Source organism: Pleurodeles waltl, chromosome 5 (genome assembly GCF_031143425.1).
Source record: "Pleurodeles waltl isolate 20211129_DDA chromosome 5, aPleWal1.hap1.20221129, whole genome shotgun sequence".
NCBI lineage: Eukaryota > Metazoa > Chordata > Amphibia > Caudata > Salamandridae > Pleurodeles > Pleurodeles waltl.
This window is the reverse complement of record NC_090444.1, coordinates 1,642,047,665-1,642,068,101: the sequence shown is the minus strand read 5'-3', so window position 1 is coordinate 1,642,068,101 and position 20,437 is coordinate 1,642,047,665.

The window sequence follows — 20,437 nt, the reverse complement described above, 5'->3', positions numbered from 1 at the left end:
CCACCAACGGTAGTGGTAATGCATGCACCAAACATGTCTTTCTTCTGTCGTCCCCCTCCTTTTTGTGGTCTCCCTGTTCTTGTGTGCATTAGCATCATCAGGCGGAGGAGTAGTGGCACCGGAGCACGAGGGAGCTGCATCCCACATGGCCCTGGAGGGCGACACTACGGAATTTGAATTCACCAGTGGGACGGATGGCGAGGGGAGCTCCGCGTTAGGGACAGGAGCTGAGACCAGAGACACAGACTCGTCCTCTGATGGGAGCTCCCTTGTGGTGGCGGCAACATCTGTGCCCTCGCATCTACAGATACAGCCGCCACCCCCCCTACCAGCACCGCTCTCCCAGCAGCCCCTCAGCCTTTGCCCCGTGCCCTGTCACCTAGGCGGTGGGCATCACCTTTGCCCCAGGCACCTCAGCCCCTGCCCCAGTTACCCCTGCTGCCCTCAGTGAGGAGGCCATTGACCTCCTCAAGTCCCTCACTGTTGGGCAGTCTACCATTTAAAATGCCATCCAGGGTGTCGAAAGGCAGTTGCAACAAACCAATGCATTCCTGGAGGGCATTCATTCTGGTCAGGCAGCCCTTCAGTGAGCTTTTCAGACTCTGGCCTCAGCACTGATGGCAGTCATTGTCCCTGTCTCTAGCCTCCTCCCTCCAACTTCCTCCACCCAGACCCAATCCTCTGTACCTCAGCCTATCCCAAGCACACCTTCAGACCAGCATGCACACACGTCAACACACAAGGGAAGCTCAGGCAAACATAAGCACCACACATCCCACAGACACTCATGCAAGCATCACACACATGCAGACACACCAACATCCACTGGCTCCATTGTGTCCCCCTCCTCGTTGTCTCCCTCCTCCCTCCCAGTCTCGTCTACACTCACACCTGCATGCACTACATCTACAGCTACTACTGCCATCAACAGCACACCCACCACCACACCCCGCTCACGTGCAGTCACCACCCCCACTACCATTCACACGTCCCCTGTGTCCTCTCCCAGTGTGTCTGTGATGCCACCTCCCAAGATACACAAACGCAGACACACACCCACCCAACAGCCATCCACCTCACGACAGCCTCCAGCGCATGCACCTTCACCCAAAGTCACCAAACGAACACCTCCTACGACCACAACCTCTTCTTCCACTCCCAAACCCCCTCCAGCTATCCGTCCCAGTGTCTCCCAAAAACTTTTCCTGTCCAACCTTGACCTCTTTCCCACACCTCCCCCAGCTCGTCCGTGTCCTAGGGCCCGACTCTCCAGGTCCCAACCTAGCACCTCAGCCACAACATCTCCGGGACCAGTGGTGCCTGTAGTCACCGGAATCTGGAGTGCACCAGCCACCAGGGCAGCCAGTGTGGCACGGAGCCACAGCACTGACAGTCCCCCACCTGTCAAGCATCAAAAGTTGGCCAGTGCCCGGTGGGAGAGGGGGAAGTCTCCATCCACCAAAGCTGCTCCCAGGGGTCCAGGTGGGAGTGCGGAGTCAGCTGTGACACCTTCCAAGGTGGTGAAGGGCCACAATAAACCCGGAAAGTCTGGGAAGAGCAGCACGGCGGAGGAGACCGCCATCATCCCCGCTGCCCAGGAGGCCACTGCCCTCATCCCCGCTGCCCAGGAGGCCACCGCCATCATCCCCGCTGTCCAGGAGGCCACTGCCATCATCCCCGCTGACCAGGAGGCCACCGCCAGCACCTGCCCTGCTGCCCAGAAGGCCACCGCCAGCACAAGCCCCACTGGGCTAGAGAGGACCGCCAGCACAAGCCCCGCTGGGACAGAGAGGGCTGCCAGCCCAAGCCCCGCTGGGACAGAGAGGAGTGCCAGCACAAGCCTCGCTGGGACAGAGAGGACCGCCAGCTCAAGCCCCGCTGGGACAGAGAGGACCGCCAGCACAAGCCCCGCTGGGCTAGAGAGGACCGCCAGCACAAGCCCCGCTGGGACAGAGAGGACCGCCAGCACAAGCCCCGCTGGGACAGAGAGTACCGCCAGCACAAGCCCCGCTGGGACAGAGAGGACCGCCATCAGCTGAGTCACTGCAAAGGAGGCCGCCGCATCAAGCACCGCTGAACAGGGCACCGCCGCTACAAGCACCGCTGGCCCATGAGCGCCAAGGGCACTGACACTACTGATTCCGTCATGAGCAGGATGAAGGACTCTGGGCACACAGCCCCCTCCAGAACCAGTGGAGAGATACATCCACTACCTCGGTCCTTAGCAGGATGAAGCACTCTGGGCACCATGCCCACTCCAGAACCAGTGGAGAAAGGCATCCACTACCTCTGTCCTTAGCAGGATGAAGCACTCTAGGCACCATGCCCCCTCCAGGACCAGTGGAGAAAGGCATCCACTACCTCTGTCCTTAGCAGGATGAAGCACTCTGGGCACCATGCCCCCTCCAGAACCAGTGGAGAGATACATCCACTACCTCTGTCCTTAGCAGGATGAAGCACTCTAGGCACCATGCCCACTCCAGAACCAGTGGAGACTGTCATCCACTACCTCTGTCCTTAGCAGGATGAAGCACTCTGGGCACCATGCCCCCCCAGAACCAGTGGAGACTGTCATCCGCTACCTCTGTCCTTAGCAGGATGAAGCACTCTAGGCACCATGCCCCCTCTAGAACCAGTGGAGACTGTCATCCACTTGAGAGACTGTGGCTTTGCACTCCCCAGGATGGCACAGTGGGCAACCCACCCACTGTAGAGACTTGAGAGACTGTGGCTTTGCACTCCCCAGGAATGAACAGTGGGCAACCCACCCATTGTAGAGACTTGAGAGACTGTGGCTTTGCACTCCCCAGGATTGTACAGTGGGCAACCCACCCACTGTAGAGACTTGAGAGACTGTGGCTTTGCACTCCCCAGGATGGAACAGTGGGCATGTGGCCCCCTCGTAGATATGGCGTCGTGCACTCAACCGGCTGAGGTGCCCCCCTTTCCCTCCCCCTGAGGTGCCTGTTTTCTTGCTTTCTGATGCCCCTGCAGTGTTCTCTCCGTCATGGTCGGGGATCTTGTGTGGGCCTCGCCCATACCGTGTGGGCCCAGTGTTCCACGGACTTCATTGGAGCACTACCTGGACTACTAAGCTTGGTGTATATTTTGTTTATGGTATATATATATATTTTTGCTTACTTGATTTTAATATATTACAATGGTTACACTCATTTCCTATTGTCTTTGCATTCTTCAGGGGGGTTGGTGGGTGTAACTATAATGTATTAATATGTATTAGTGTGTGTGTTGTAGTGGGTGGGGGTGGGGATGGGGGTGTTGCGTGTGTGTGTCCCTGTTTTTCCCTCCCCCCTCCCCTGTGTCGTAGGTGCAGTACTCACCGTTCTCTTCGCCGCCGCCGTTCGTGCTCCTGGTAGAGGAGCAAGAAGATGAGGGCTGGCAGGATGTGCAGCTCGGGTTCCATGGCGTCCAGATTCCTCGTGGGGTATGTAGAGGTGAGCGCTTTCCCTTGAAAGTCCTGTTTCCGTCATGTTTTTGTCCGCGGGGAATCTGCCCTGGAAAAGGTGGCGGATTGGTAGGTTGTGATACTGTGGGCGGTACATTGTCTTCCGTCTGTCTGTTGGCGGTGACCGCCAAGCTGTTTGTCTGCAACGCCATGGCGGTCGGAGTGTTGAAGTGGCTGTCTTTGTTGGCGGTTTCCGTCACAGTCGTAATTCCAATTTTTTTACTGCCGGCCTGTTGGCGGTCTTACCGCCGCTTTAACACTGTCCGCCAGGGTTGTAATGACCACCTATATGTTTTAGAAAGGCACCTGACAAAGGCTTGCAATCTTGGCATTTCCCCCATTGGCCGACCTCATATAAGAATCTTGTCAGGGCTTGCGCTGAATACTCATTTGGAATGTCAATATCTTGCTTGACAAAATTAAAAGGTTAGCAATCCTCAGTACAGAGAAGCGGCCTGACCGCAGCATACTCCTGTCACAGAAAACTCACTTAGTGGGTAGTAAATGCCTCTTTCAAAAACAATATGGCATATGGCCCTCATTACAACCCTGGCGGTCGGTGTTAAAGGGGCGTTAATACCGCCAACAGGCCAGTGGTAAAAAAAGGGGATTTTGTCCCTGGCGGTAACCGCCATCAAAGACCGCCACTTAAACACACCGACCGCCAGGTTGGTAACGGCCCTCGGGATTACGACCCAGCCTACCACCATGGTTTTCGTGCTAAACTTACCACCACGAAAACCATGGCGGTAGGCACTATCAGTGCCAGGGAATCCCTTCCCTGGCACTGATAGGAGTCTCCCCTGCCCCTCTCCCTAGAGTTCTCCCCTCCCTCTTCTGCCCCGCACATATACACACCAACACGCGCACCCATTTACCCACATGCACACACGCATACTCACTACCACCCGTGCATGCACACATACATACCCACACACCGCAACACACACCAACATACCATGTCACACACATGCATTCACAACACACAACACTCACAACATTTACGCATGCATTCAAAGCAACTCACACCCGCATGCACGCATTCCAAAACATACACACCCCCCCACATACACACAACACCCCCCTCTCCTGTCAGAGAACCCGACTTACATGCTTGTAGGGGGTCCTCCAGCTGGAGACAAATAGAAAAAAACATATAACAATTGGAAAACAAAACATTCAAACAGATTTTACTTAAAATCAATGCTGCAAATATTAATGAATACAAATTCTAAAGGAAAGTGCCTCTAGACCCTCTGGTAAAGCATGCATCAATAAATGTAAAAAACATTGACCCTCATTACAACATTGGCGGTAACTACCGCCTACCGCCATGGTGACGCCAGCCAACATACCGCCACCGTGGCTACCAGCCGTATATGCGTATCATGACCGTCGACGGTATACAGGCTCATGTTACGGTTGGCGGTGTTTTGCTGGCATGGCGGTGCTGCTGTCAGCAGCTCCACCTTACCACTGTCCATCGCCATGACCGTCAGTGGTGTTCTGCCAGAATTCTGTCTGTATACCGTCGGCAGTCATGATACGCATATACGTTTGGTATTTCCTTTAGAATTTGTATTCATTAATATTTGCAGCATTGATTTCAAGAAAAATCTGTTAGAATGTTTTTTTTTTTTTCTATTTTTCGATTCACAGGACTTTGTTTTAACTTTTTATGGTTTTGGAGGATATTGATGTACTCAGGGAATTTCATTTTCCAGCTCTTTTGGTGGGAGATCGTTTTGGGTTATCCCCTGCAAAGGAAATATATTGTAGGAATCTATGTATATTTAGTAATAATATATGGCCTGATTTAGAACTCAGCGGATGGGTTACTCTGTCACGACAGTGACAGATATCCCAGCCACCAAAATCTAAATCCCATCATCTTCAATGGGATTTGGATTTTGGCAGAAGGGATATCCGTCGTGATGGAGTAAATTCGCAGTAAAGTTCGCTGAGTTCTAAATCAGCCCCTTGATGTTTTGTTAGCAGTGTCGTTCACTGTGAATGATTAGGGGTATTATATTTAGATATGAGTAGTAAATCTTCAAGTTAATGTTTAATTTACTTCACAGGAAACGTGCTGCAATTTTTTGATAATTTCCTACAGAAATGTTAATATAATGCTTATTTATTTAAAGTTTCATAAATATAATAAGGGTGCAGCTTTTAAATGCATCAATGTTTTTTAACCTGGGTTGGAAATACATTGATATTTCAACTAATATGAACAAATATGATTTATTCATTTGTTTTTGTTTCTTTGAACTACTTTTCAGATCTGGAATCATGTTCCTTTTCAGTTATCAGGGGTATGGTATGACACAATTGGAGATACCTGGCGATCACTGGAACACTACACAGTAAGCCCTTAGTCTTGATAAGTGTGAACCCCCTATCCAGCCACCCCTGCTGTGATCATCCTGGGTGACTTAGAATGACTATTATTTTAAATCTTACTTGGCCTATGATGTCTGGAGGTGATTTGAATGTGGTGACTAACTGGATGCTTAACCAGTAGCGATGGTGTCACGGAAAGGGAGTGGGGCGGCATGGGGGCAATAAGAAGAAAAATTAAAGAATTTACCTGCTGCTCGCTATTCACCGCTCTTCTACTGTTTGTGCCCAGGCTGAGGCTCACAGACTCACCTATGGCCAATCCAGATGCTGCTGTCATGCTCGTAATATCCAAGAGAACAGCCTCAGGATCTGGCAGAGAGAGCTGGTTTTGCGCTCCAAGGGGGACAGGGAGCCTATGCTTGCTGGTGTTTTCCAACCAGCAATGCAGCTGGGTTGTAGAGATGTCAATGGGCATATCAGTTTGGCTGTCCTAAGATGGCCGGCCAAACCGGCATGCAGTGCCCACCACTCCTCCACGTCCTTTCTATGGCCCTGCCCCAAGACTTTGCTCCTAATGAAAAATAAAAAATATACTGAACCTGTTATTACCATAACGGAGGAGTTGCTGCTGTGCATAACTAGACAGGTGGCTGGATACATCCAGCCAGTTCCTACCATGCTTTCCAATTTCCTTGATGCTCTTAGAATGGCAGGCGCTGATGTACGTTTCAGCCTAGCAAGTGTGGCTAAATGTTCTCTGTTACACATGCTCCCAAAACTATCTTAGATCTATACTTTTTTGTAATGCCAAACACAGAGCTCTATAGAGTCTCTAATAGAGGAACTATGGCTTGTAGCTTGTTGGACCATTTGCTGTTCAAGCTGACTTTTAGGTTGGGGTCTGAGGGTGGGAAGTCAGTTTGGCATTTGAGAACTTGGTGGCTGACTGACGTAATTTTCAAATAATATGTTATTGAAAAGATTGGCAATCATTTTGAGCAAAAGTGAGGTTTGGTGGGTTTACCTCTGTGAGGGCTTTTAGACATCCATCAGGGGCAACCTGTGACAGGCTGGAGCTGCAGTCAGCAAGAGGTAAAAATCTAGAGACAACTCCTGGGTTTAGAGGCAGAATTCTTGGAGACTTTGTCTGCAGCCATGTTTGGCAATATTACACTCACCAAAATTGCACTCCAATAAACCATGACTGGTAATAAAGTTACCAAGTCTATCATTTGGGAAATAACACTACAAAGGCATTGCACTGGCTGTGTTGTGATACAGATAAAAAGGACCATATTTTACAGGTGATTTCTCAAGTGAGCTGTCTAATTACAGGGACGTGCAATATCAAAAACTTTTGCATCCAACTATTCTTCATTGTGCACACAGACTGCTGCTTCATGGGACACCTTAGTGAGGGGTCTCTCTGGAAAGGAGAATCCCATGCTTCAGTTAGATATTACCAGGAAGGAATTGTCTGCAGTACGAGGACAGTCACAGTCTGTCAAGACTCCACATCTTACAGTTTGCTTGTTAAATCCTTTATGTTGAACTTATCCAGCATGACTGGCATGCTGGAGTAGGCCATGAGGAATGGTGAGCTCCCACCAGACTTGAGGCTAACTGAGATAGTGGTGATGCAGAAGTTGGGTTGACCCCCTGAAAATTGGCCCTTTTTATTACCCAATCTCCCTTCTAAATGTAGAGTTCATGATCCTGGCCAAAGCTAATGCACAATGACTTTTCAAGATTATCCATCCACTGGTCTGGCCAGCTCAGTCTGGTGATTCTGCAATACCTTGGTTCTGGTGGACAGATTGAAAGGGCAATAGGTACTGCCTGTGGCTAAATTCAAGAACATTCAATAGATACATATTATTGTTATTTTTAAACCTGGTATCCGTAGGGCAGTCCTACCCTATACTTTTTGCCATTCACCTCCTGTTTTTTCCGTATCTTTTTGTCAGCCTTAGGACTCTGAGGCACTTTACCACTGCTAATCAGTGCTAAAGTGCACATGCTTCTCCCCTAAACATGGTAACATTGGTGGATCCACAATTGGCACATATCATTTATTTGTAAGCCCATTGCAAAGTGGTATACCACATACCCAGGGCCTATACATTAAATTCTACTAGTGGGCCTGCAGCACTGATTGTGCCATCCCCTCAAGTAGCCCTGTAAACATGTCTCAGGCCTGCCTTTGCTCAACCTGTGTGTGCAGTTTCACTGCCACTTTGGCTTGGCATTTAAAACCTCTTGCCAACCCTTGAACTCCTCTTTTCTTACATATAAGTTACCTCTAAGTTAGGCCGCAGGTAGCCCACAGGAAAGGGTGCTATGTAAGTGAAGGGCAGGGCATGTACTTTTAAGCTTTACATGGCCTGGTAATGAAAAACTCCCAAAGTCATTTTTCATTACTCTGTGGACTACTCCTGTGATACGCCAGAATTTGGATATCCTTAATATACTTTTAAGCTGTAATTCCTGATCAGAAAGGAGTAGTTAGTTCATGTTTGATATCATGTTTGATAACATTAGAATGGTGATGATAAATCATCTTTACTGGTGAAGTGGGATTAATTTTAAGTATTTTTGAAAAGCCACTTTCAAAAAGTAGGCTGTTCTTCGTGCTCTGTGTGCCTGACAGCCTGTCTCCAATACACATCTGGACTGGGCTGGGTGACCACTACATTTGTGCATTCCCTCCAGACAGCCACTGCCACAACACAGGACACTCAACTGCATCAGCATTAATCTTCATACTGATGGGTCTTCCCGTGCAAGGAGAACGGGAATGGCTCACACTTATACTTCAAAGGGTACTGACCTGAGACCAACACAAAGGGCTGATTACCCCAACTGATAGTTTAGAGTAAGGGCTGGGATGAAAGGGGGACCTGTGCACTTCAAGGAGCTGTATTGAAGTCACCCCCACTTCAAAAGCACTTTTGGGTATAAGTACTGGGGCTCTGACCCCCTGAAATCAGATCACAACTGGACTTGGGAAGAACTCTGCTGGAGTAAAGACTGCTGTGCTGTAAGGATTGCGACTCTGCCTGGACTGAAAGTTCAAAGGAACTGCTTCTCTGCTTTGCTGAGCTGCCCTGCTGCCTCGTGATCTTTGTCCTGCTGAGGACAAGGACTGGACTCATCCTGCTGAACCAGAGTGACTAGAGAGCTTGCTGTTCTCCTGAAGTCTCAGGGGTATCAACAACTGCCTGCAACTCTTTTGGTGCTGCTGGACTTTGCCATCTGTGAGCCCTATTCTTGCCCGAGGTGCCCCTCTCCAGTCCTGGGCATCAGACATGGGTTTTTGAAGCTTTTTCCCTCTCAACATTGACACATTAGGGACTTTGCGTCGACCTGAACCGATGCATCGCCCTCCGACACTGAAGAAGTGGCTGCTAGATGACTTCACCTCGACAGACTAGCCGGCTCAGATTCAACGGATATCACAGCTCAAGATCGATGCAGCACCTGTATCATAAAGGGGTTTTACACCAAAGCCTTCATCGACTGTGCAAATCTGCACCAATGCTTCACTTCCATCCACAGGATCAAAGATGACACAGCACTTTCTCGACTCCTCACATTGAATCTTCGACATCGACTCTCCATCCAAGGTACTTTGTCAGCAGAGCTTGTCTGGGTCCTGTAGCTGGACTACCATCCATGGCAGTCGGCCTAAACTTTGGATTTGCACAGCCTGAGCGCTCTATGCCAAGCTACCAGAGGATGAGCACAGGCTTATTTAAAGTGTGTATGTGACTTACTTATACAGACTGGGATTGTGGTCCCTACTTGGACAAGGTGCATACCTCTGCCAACTAGAGACCCAATTTATTACAGTTATGGACCAGTTTGATGACTCGAATGAAGTGGAATTGTGCAACTCATTTCCCTGAAAAATGGGGCACTAAATTGAGCTGCTCACTATTTCCCATGTTCGTTGCTATAGCGATGGAGCTATGGGCAGAGAAGATAACAACATATGGTCTGTAAAAAGGCTTTGAATGAACACTGTATATTACTGACAGGGTGTTCTTCTATGCTGACGATGTATTGATATTCCTACAGGACCCCAGAGGTTCTGGCCTCATAGGTGTAAAGTAAGTCCGCAAAGTAACTCCTATCGAGTGCCACACACTTGAGCATCTTTTTCACATCCACCCAATGCTCAAAATCCGTCACACTAATACAGCTACTTGAAAGCTAAGAATGTCACTGCCTTTCAGTGGTCCTCGGGCTGGTTCCAGCAAGTTCCTGACACTCATAACTAGAGTCAATTATCAAGGTGCTGTCATGGTAATAGGTATATTTAGTGCTGCTGACTTAGACAGAGCACTAACTATTTCCGTTCTGCAGCCCCCCACCTCTGCCACAATGGATAGATCCCTGCAAGAGCCCCAAATGTTGTGTACAAATCAGGACAAGCTGTCACATCAAGAAAGACAGTGTATCACTCAGCAAAGCAGCAGTGAGTCTGAGAAGGAGGACAGAAGTGGGAATAAGGATGGTTAGGAGGGATGAAGTGGAGTCTGGCTGACAAAGGTGTAGTGAGCTGTCAAAGATAAGGTTTCATATTTTGTACCCATAACAGGCCACAAGAAATTCAAAAAGGTGGGGCTGTGAAAAAGCCAAGTCAATGCACATCTGTCAACCTGCTCAAATTAAAGTAGTACAGTTACATGTGACTAAATGCACAAACAACAAACGCATGTAGGACTTCCAAGGGAGAGCAGGAGCCAATTATCACTTTGTCCCCTCTTCCTCAGTAAATATCAAACATTGATTGTTCAATAGGTACTTGCCATCAGTACTAAATTGCAATATGAGAGTGTTAAGTGGAGGTGCGTGCACAGGTCATGCAATGTGGATAGTCGATAAATCACATATCTTACTATGTAGCACAAAAAGGCAGGTGAATTTCAGTTTTGGAGCTACAAAGTATGTGAAGCATTGTATGCCAACCAGAGTGACACCAGAAAATACTTTTCATCTATGCACATCAGTTTCCTATGACGTTAGTCAGGAAAAGTGAAAAAGGGCATGACTGTTAACTGGGATTCTATTTAACAAATGAATGTGTTGTGTGTAAAGTAACACTGAGGGCCTGATTCAGACCTTGGCGGGCGGCCGAGGCCGCCCGCCAAGGTCCCGCCGACAAATGACCGCACAGCGGTCAAAAGACCTCGGCGGCCATTCATACATTTCCGCTGGGCCGGCGGGCGCTCTCCAAAAGAGCGCCCGCCGGCCCAGCGGAAATGCCCCTGCAACGAGGATGCCGGCTCCGAATGGAGCCGGCGGAGTTGCAGGGGTGCGACGGGTGCAGTGGCACCCGTCGCGTATTTCAGTGTCTGCATAGCAGACACTGAAATACTTTGTGGGGCCCTCTTATGGGGGCCCCTGCAGTGCCCATGCCATTGGCATGGGCACTGCAGGGGCCCCCAGGGGCCCCGCGGCACCCCCTACCGCCATCCTGTTCCTGGCGGGAGACCCGCCAGGAACAGGATGGCGGTAGGGGGTGTCAGAATCCCCATGGCAGCGGAGCGCGCTCCGCCGCCATGGAGGATTCTGCAGGGCAGCGGGAAACCGGCGGGAGACCGCCGGTTTCCCGCATCTGACCGCGGCCGAACGGCCGCGGTTAAAATGCCCTGCGGGGCACCGCCGGTCTGTCGGCGGTGCTCCCGCCGACCCTGGCCCCGGCGGTCAGAGACCGCCGGGGTCAGAATGACCCCCTGAGTCACTGCAGTGGTGTCAACTACACTAAATTAACAGAAAACAATGGTTATCGTGCACAGAATGGTTTTTGGAGATGAAGATGTGCTGGTGACAAATATAGTTACTGATGTGAGTTTGAATTCCAGAAAAGGAGGTGGTTTGGTCTTCTCTCCTGCCAAAGTCGGCAAATTGTGTACCATGAATGCGGCAATAATAGCATCTGTTATTTTCAGTGCTTAGATCGGACGTGTGCTATATAGTTATTGTTTGTAAAATGAAAGCAGAGAGTTTGATAAATGGACCATTTTCCCAATCCTGGACAGCTTCTTGGGTTTAAAAAGAGATTCACTACAGTGTCTGTGTGTGCAGGTTTAACTGCCAATTCGACTTGGCAAGTGTACCCACTTGCCAGGCCTAAACCTTCCCTTTTCTTACATTTAAGACAAACCTAAGGTAAGACCTAGGTAGCCCCATGAGCAGGGTGAAGTGTATGTTTAAGGTAGGATATATAGTAATGTGTTTTACATGTCCTAACAGTGAAATACTGCCAAATTCGGTTTTCACTGTTGCAAGGCCTATCCCTCTCATAGGTTAACACGGGGGCTGCCTTTAAATATGATTAAAGTGTAGATTCCCTTTGGGAGCGGAAAGACATGTGCAGTTTGGGGTCTCTGAGCTCACAATGTAAAAATGCATCTGTTAGAAAGTCGATTTTAAGATTGTGCATTTGAAAATGCCACTTTTAGAAAGTGAGCATTTTCTTGCTTAAACCATTCTGTGACTCTGCCTGTTTGTGGATTCCCTATCTGAGTCAGTTTGACAGTTGGACTGCTTGCACCTCTCTCTAGACAGTGACACACAGGGAGCTGGGGTGTAGCCTGCATATCCTGATGAGCCATCTGTGCTAGGAGGGAGGGGAGGAGTGGTCACTCACACCTGAAAGTGCCCTCACACAAAGCAGTCCCCTGGTGTGTGGCTGGGGCCTGGCCTGGACAAGGCAGGTTTTCACAAACAAGAGAGACTTTCCTTTGAGTTAAGTCTACTTCAAAGGCCAAAATGGGTTTAAGAAGGGCACCCAAAACCACAGACTTTAGATCACTTCTGGAAATCAAGAGGAACCTCTGCCTGGAGAAGAGCTGAAGAGCTGAGGAGAAGTGCTGCCCTTCCTGTGGAGCTATACTGCAGTTGCTGCTTCTGCCTGGCGAAAGGGGACAAAGACTGGACTTTATTGTGCATTCCTGCTTCTGAATCTCCAAGGGCTTGTCCTGAGCTTGCCTCCTGTTGTTGAAGTCTCAGGGCCATCAAAGACTTCCCCTGCCAGCACCTGGAATCCCTGCTGGGACGCCTACCTTGCCAAGTGGTGCCCTATCCAGTTCCTCAGCAGGTGAAGCTGCAGACCAGGATTGAAAATCCACGCACCTTCCGCCGTGCATGGAAATTTCCAACGCAACCTCTGAGACACGGCTGAAGAAACATGGCGCTGCCGGCTCCGCGGCTGAAATCAATGCACCGCTTGCAGAACAGATGGAAGATCGACGCACGCGTCTGGAGAAACAAAGCGCTGCATCGCTAACGGAGGCTGGTAACATCGCATTGCGGCTTTGTTAACGCCGCACGGCAGCATTTTCAACACAAACCTTGTTGGGTGCGGAAAAATAACGCAATGCCTGCCTGGACCAGAGTGCTGCCCGGATCGAGGCATCGCTCTTCTGTAGAGAGGAAAAACAGCACATGCCGACCCGACCACCTTTTTTGATGCACACTCGCCCATGCATGTTATTTTGATGCTACCCAGGTACTTTTCAACGCTATCAGTGTTTTACCTGTTTACAAAAGGATTTAAGACTCTTTTGCTTTTAAAATTAATAACTTAACTTGTGTATGTTGGATTTTTGTTGTTTTGGTCTTGTTTTGTTTAGATAAATATTTCCTATTTATCTAAACCTGTGTTGTGTCATTTTGTACTGGTTTCATTAAGTTACTGTGTGTGTTGGTACAAATACTTTACACCTAGAACTCTGAAGTTAAGCCTGTCTGCTCCTGCCAAGCTACCAAGGGGGTTAGCGGGGATTAGCTGAGGGTGGTTCTCCTTTACCTTGACTAGAGTGAGGGTCCTTGCTTGGACAGGGAGTAACCTGACTGCCAACCAAAGACCCAATTTCTAACATTGTGGGTGTGCTTCAGCAACACCCATTGCATTTTGACGCTGCCTCAGATTTATGAAATCTCGTAAACCTGAGGCAGCGCCAAAATCATACGCCACTGCAAGGGGTGGCGTTGGCAGGGTGCAAGAAGGAGAAATACTTCTATTCCTCCTTGTTGTTTGCTTTTTTCTGATTCTGGAGCTACGTGCAACTTTTGTGATATAAAATACTCCCATAAAATGGGAATTCAATTTGTCAAGAAAACTGCCTTGGAAGTTGTAAGAGCAGTGGATGGCACGAGTCTCGCTTTAGGCTCAATTACTTATGAAACTGAGCCAATTCAAGTACAATGGTTTGGTGTACATCAGGAACAGATAATTTTTAATTTAATAGATGCTCCGCAATTTCAATAGATTTTGGGTCTGGCTTACTGAGCATAATCTTCGAATTGATTGGACTGAATGAACAATTGAAATGAACTCTCCCTATTGCAAAGAGAATTGTTTTCATGATCAAGTGAGGGCATCCACGAAATCACAGGCGGCCTGTTGAACATCACATGCTCCAATGATTTGTGTTCTTGAAACTACAGAAATTCCGAAAGAATATGAAGACTTGACTACCAGCTTTGACAAGAAACAGGCTGAGAAACTGCCCCTACATCTACCATATGATTGCAAAATTGAGTTGGAGCTGGGAGCAATACTGCCATGTAGTCGAATATATGCGTTAAAAGAAGTGGAGAATCAACATTTGAAAGAATATTTAGATCAATATTTAGCCAATGGTTTTATTCTCCCCTCTCAGTCTCCAGTATCTTCCCCACAGTTTTTCATATCCAAGAAGGATGGGTGTCTCTCGGCTTGCATAGACTATCGAGCCCTCCATCAGGTTACTGTCAAGAACCAATAACTGTTACCTTTGGTGTCAGTCCTCCTAGATCAAGTAAAAAATGCAGAAATATACACCAAACTAGATCTGCGAGGTGCATGTCATTTAATAAGAGTGGCATCTGGCGATGAATGTAAAACAGCCTTCCGAACTCATTATGGATTATTTGTATACCAAGTGATGTCATACAGGTTATGTAATGCTCCCGCAACCTCTCAACACTTTGTAAATGATATATTACAAGAATATCTAGACAGATTTGCTGTGTTGTACATAGATGATATCTTGATTTTTTCTGACAATCTTCAAACACATGTGTCACATGTCTGATCCATTCTAAGGAGATTGCAAGAGCACAATCTTTATGTAAAATTGGAAAAGTGTTTGTTTCATGTGGATCGAGCGGAATTCCTTGGATTTATTTTGTTTCCTGAAGGGGTCAGTGTGGATCCAGCTAAGGTAAAGGCAGGTCGAGATTGGCATCCTCCTCACAATGTTAAGGAAATCCAAAGTTTTGGGGAATTTGCCAATTTCTATCGAAGATTCATTTTCAACTTCTCACAAACCGTCACTCGTTTGTTGAAAAAAGGAGTGAAGTTTGAGTGGTCAAAAGAAGCAGATGATGATTTTAGTTTTTTGAAAGATTCCTTCACCACAGCCCCAATTTTGCAACACCCCAATCCAGATGAGCCCTATTATGTGGAAGCCGATGCTTCAGAAGCCTCTATTGGGGGTCTTCTTTCTCAGCGTCATAAAGAGACAGGACTATTGCATCCAGTTGCCTTCTTCTCTCGAAGGTTGACCCCACCAGAGGTAAATTATTCGATCACTGATAAGAAGCTCTTGGCAGTCAAAGAAACCTTTCATGAATGAAGACATTATATTTTGGGGGCTAGGCATAAGGTAACTGTTTACTCTGGAACTTACAGTTTCTGAAATCAGCCCACACATTGACAGCAAGACAATTGCGTTGGTCCCTTCATTTTTCAGACTTCGATTTTGTCATTACCTTTTGACCTGGAACAGCTAATGGCAAGGCGGATGCACTATCTCAGATAGATGTCAATCCATCTAAGGAAATTCCAGAAAAAAGTGTGATCATCCCAAAGGAGAAGTTTGTATTAACCATTCATTCTGCAAATGTGGCCAAAGGGATTTAAGAAACCTTAACACAAGAACAAATGTTGATGTGGTCCAATGAAGCATATGATAGAGTGATCAAGCATATCATAAGGATGCATTGTATATACCAACCTTAGATTTACAAGAAAAAGTCCTTCAGGCTTGTCATGATGATCAATTGGCTGGACACAAAGGGGTTAAAAAAACTCAAGATTTGATACAGAGAAACTTTTGGTGGCCACTGATGAAAGCTCAGATGAGACAATATGGCGGTCATTACAACATTGGCGGTAAAAGCCGCTTACCGCCGTGCAGAAGACCGGCAACACACCGCCGCGGCTGTGGAATTCTGCCACAGCTATTATGACCCACATCTCGGAACTTGCAAAATTCAGACACCCACACAAGTCTGCCACACCAAAGGTCATTGATAAACTGGCGAAAACAAAACCTCCACCGTCACGCCAACAGAAATACGCCCACACTATCACGACACACGAATCCACGCGGAGGTCTTTCAACCGCGGTATTCCATTGGTGGTACACACCGCCGCGCTCAAAATACACACACTCTTACAAAACACAGCCACATTGGACAATTCGAAATACACACATCTGATACACATACACACACCACTCCCACACACCCAATACAATATAAAACACACACCCACATCACCCACAAACCCCTATGACAAAAATTGAGAAAGAAGCACAGAGAGAGACACCACCAGCAAGTACAACAGCATCCACAGGCACATAACACCATCACCCACACAACTTCCACGCACCTCACACAACACACCACTACATATCACCACACTTATCACCACATACACCACCCCACACATCACCTACACCACCCCATGGCACGGCAAAGACACCCCAGGTTCTCGGAGGAGGAGTTCAGGGTCATGGTGGAGGAAATCGTCCGGGTCGAACCACAGCTATTTGGAGCACAGGTGCAGCACACCTCAATTGCAAGGAAGATGGAGCTATGGCGAAGAATAGTGGACAGGGTCAACGCAGTGGGACAACACCCAAGAAATCGGGAGGACATCAGGAAAAGGTGGAATGACCTACGGGGGAAGGTGCGTTCCGTGGTCTCAAGACACCACCTTGCGGTTCAGCGGAATGGCGGCGGACCCCCACCTCCTCACCCACAACTAACAACATGGGAGGAGCAGGTCTTGGCGATTCTGCATCCTGAGGGCCTCGCAGGAACAGGTGGAGGAATGGACTCTGGTAAGTCAAATCTTAACTATTACATCCCCCACCCTACCTGCATGCTATTACATACCCCCACCCTCGCCCCCACCCCTATCACTCCTACTCCTCACAAATGAACCAATATCACAAACCACACATCCCAACACCAAGCCCTGCATGCAACAACAAAGCATGGACACCCATCACCAAAGCATGCACACTGCACATAGCCATACACCCCCGTAAACCATCATCACACAAGCTCTCACACAGGAATGCTAGCACTGGGGTACACGGTCACCCACCCATTGCACACCATGCAACACAGATGCAATAATCATGCCTTTCCACCCCTGCAGGACCCCTACGATGACCAGCCCGGACTATCGGGGGCCCTCGGGACAGTCGGTTCCCCTTACACAGGCACAGGCCACCACAGACCTTCCCCCCTCTGGAAACACCAGCACAGCACCCACCCAGCGGGCCCATACCTCCGTCCCCAGGACACGTCAATCAGCTGTGTGTCCACCACTACAGGGAACCCAGGATAACCCACCACCCCAACAACAACAGCGACCTGGGGGCAGTGGCAGTGGGCACACAGTCCAGGGGACAGAGGCCCAGGAACACAGGGGAACTGGGAGGGCTGCTGTGCGACAGGGGGCGTACAGGCCAAGGTAACCCACTCTCCACGAGGCCCTCTCTTCCATCATGGGATCATACCACCACTCCCAGGAGACGATGGCAACGGTACTAGCCAAGTTTCAGGAGACCCAGCGCATGCAGGAGGAACAGTATATGGGCGTCAGGGAGGAACTCAGAACCATCAGCTCCACCCTGGGCACCATCGTAGGGGTGCTGAAGGAACTACTTAACACCAGGAGGGACACTGTGGCACTGCAAGGGGCCCCTGACACTAGCATGGACGATGAACTGCCCACCACCTCCGCCGGCGCTAGTGGACAGGACGCCCCGCCACATGACCACCACACCAGCACCCAACCTCTTGCAGAGGGCGAACCACCCTGCAAATGGTCCCTGCGATCCAGGAACAAGACAGAGCACGATGCCAAGACCCCCGCCAATAAATGAGACCACCCTGATTGTCATGCCACTGTCCCAATTTGTCACCCTGTCCATAATTAAACTGCCCCAGCTCCACTTCCTATGACCATTTGGGCAATGCACCTGTGAGACTAATAGACTGGACTCTGCCATGGACACTCCTCCGCCATCACCCCTCGCCATTTAACTTCCCCCTCCAATATTGTGCATTTAAATAAACACACCTAAAGCACAAAATGATCTGGAGTCTGTCTGTGATTTTGAAATAGTGTATTTGCAATGACAGTGACCAAATGTTCTTGAAATAGTAATGTCAACATACCTATGTCACACAGCTCTAGTCCATGAGGAATCTAAGCAGATGACACACGTTGGGACCCACATCTGTGAAACCGTAAGGGAAAGTGACAACTCAGTGACCATACACTGGGTAAAAACGACAGACAGTAGTGAGGTAGTAGTGCAAAAGTACATGTAGTAGGCAGGAATGTATTCTCACCTGTGTTTCACTGTAAATATTGCTGTATCACTGAGTCCCTGTTCTGCATGTCTTCTTCCTCTGCTTCATCCTCATCACTGTCCACAGGCTCCACAGCTGCCACAACACCGCCATCTGGACCATCCTCCTGCAGAAAAGGCACCTGTCGTCGCAAAGCCAAGTTGTGAAGCATACATCAGGCCACGATGATCTGGCACACGTTCTTTGGTGAGTAGAATAGGGATCTACCTGTCATGTGGAGGCACCTGAACCTGGCCTTCAGGAGGCCGAAGGTCCGCTCATCACCCTCCTAGTTCGCCCAAGGGCCTCATTGTAGCGTTTCTCTGCCCTGGTCCTGGGAATCCTCACTGGGGTCAGTAGCCATGACAGGTTGGAGTACCCAGAGTCACCTGCAAATGGCAAGGGACAACTGTTACACACACACTAACCTGCAGGGATAACCCCAGACAACCATTCCCACTGTCTTGCTTCCAGGGGCTCCCCTAATAGCCACACACGGTGCCGCTGGAGTTGACCCATCACAAAAGGTATGCTGCTATTCCGCAGGATGTAGGCGTCATGCACTGAGCCAGGGAACATGGCATTCACATGGGAGATGTACTGGTCGGCCAAACACCACATGGGTCCCATCAATGGCACCTATGATGTTGGGGATATGTCCAAGGGCTTAGAAGTCACCTTTCACTGTAGGCAAATCCTCCACCTGAGGGAAAACAATGTAGCTCTGCATGTGTTTCAGCAGGGCAGACAACACTCTGGACAATACGTTGGAAAACATAGGCTGGGACATCCCTGATGCCATGGCCATAGTTGTTTGAAATGACCCACTTGCAAGGAAATAGAGCACTGATAGCACCTGCACTTGAGGGGGGATTCCTGTGGGATGGCGGATTGCTGACATCAGGTCTGGCTCCAACTGGGTACACAGTTCTTGGATTGTTGCACGGTCAAACCTGTAGGTGATTATCAAATGTCTTTCCTCCATTGTCGACAGGTCCACCAGCGGTCGGTACACCGGAGGATGCTGCCATCTCCTCACATGTCCCAGCGGACGGTGCCTATGAAGGACAACAGCGACCACAGAGTCAAACAACTCAGAGGTACGTACCCATAGTTTACACAGAACACCAATCAAACACAAAAGGTGGCCTGTATGTGTGTTGAAACTAGGCCTAGGTATGTGTGACGCAGTTGGAAATTAGGCCATGTGGGCCCCTGAAATGGCATGCTGACTGACCTCTAAAGTGGGATAATGGAATGTGAGGTCACTGCGCTGGCGTTGTACACCGTCGCTGTAGGCGGTCGGAGACCGCGGCGCAATGCTGCATTGGTTAACATTGGACCCTATGGGTCCCAGGATCCAATGACGATGTACGCCGGCGGTGATGGTACGCACAGCCGTGGACTTGACCGCCGCGGACGTGACCGCCATTTTCTATCTGTTAAATCACACAATACCTGATCTTCGACAGGAGAGGACCTACACTGCAAGTGCTGCTGTGACCTCAGTCTGGAAGAGACAATGGCTCGTGCGTCTGGGGAAAGGGCCCCTGCCTTCACATCGGAGGAGTTGGAAAAGCTCGTTGATGGGGTCCTCCCCCAGTACACGCTACTCTACGGTCCTCCAGACAAACAGGTAAGTACACAGGGAGCATGTTGTATGGGCTATGCCTGTGTGGAGAGGGCTGGATGTAAGAAGGAAGGGGGCAGAGTTCTGCATGCATGAAAGACAGTGGGTGCATATGCCACATGGCAAGGGTAGGGATGGGGGCCACTCACTTTGACGGTGCAGTTGGTAATGACTTCTCTTCTTCCCCTGTACATTTCATGTAGGTCAGTGCCCACCAGAAGAAAGATATTTGGCGTGCCATCACCAAGGACATCCGGACCCTGGGGGTCTACCACAGACGGAGCACCCACTGCCGGAAAAGATGGGAGGACATTCGCCGCTGGAGCAAGAAGACGGTGGAG